This window comes from Morone saxatilis, unplaced genomic scaffold (assembly GCF_004916995.1).
Source record: "Morone saxatilis isolate NCDOM2014 unplaced genomic scaffold, NCSU_SB_2.0 Contig19, whole genome shotgun sequence".
NCBI lineage: Eukaryota > Metazoa > Chordata > Actinopteri > Moronidae > Morone > Morone saxatilis.
In genome coordinates, this window is record NW_023339751.1 from 1,913,384 (window position 1) to 1,914,293 (window position 910).

Consider the following 910-nt stretch of genomic DNA (forward strand, 5'->3'; position numbering starts at 1 on the left):
CCATTTAATCGGAGTTACAACATTGATATTGGATCAAAATAAACAGATTTAATTGCAATAAATGGATCAAAATGATGCCGCAATAACTACGACTTCTAAAAAGCCTGAATTTAGACTTTGTCGGTCTGCCTGTAAGACGAAAAGAAAACCACTGTTAAAATCCTTGTTTCCTGAATGGAGTTTGGTTGATCAGGGCTATGCTAACTTAGTTCCTAGTAAAATAAAACCGATAGCTGGAATCAAGTAACAGACACGTATTTTCAGGCTGGAAAGTCAATGAGGGCAACTGGTGGACAGGTGTGGTATGATAAGGTCTGATAATCCCCCTCCTGGGTCATGGTTGTGACCTTTTCCCCCCCGATGTCCTCAATAATGATCAGAAATAATGCTGTAAAGATCAAGAGACTTCAATGTTCTAATATATTCAACCCGCAGATACTGTCGTTCTGACATCTTTTAAGCATTAAAACTAATTAAAAGGTGAGGAGATGAGGTATGTGTCAGAGCGGAACAGCAGTGCGGATCTATGGGACGCTTCGCTCAAGCTCATAAGTAACAGTTAAAACTGAGTTGAATTTATTTCATTGTAGAGAAACTTCACCGTCTCACCTATTAGCCTATTAAAAGAACAAGTAGAAAGTGTTTGTTGCAGGTACATTTAACACTTCTGTGCATGTATTTAACAACCACAGCAACAGCTACAAGCTACATGGGAGCCGAAATTAAAAGGAAGCCTTTTTCCGTTCCGTGTATGGTAAACCAGCTGTGCAGTGTTGCACCCAAAACAAAACCCAACCAGGATTACGTAGCGATCTGAGTCCTTTTAAACTGACCGGTCCCTTTTAGGACAACATATATTATTTAAAAGATCTTTTGGTCATTTTAATCAAACTAGTGCAGTGCCCGTAGG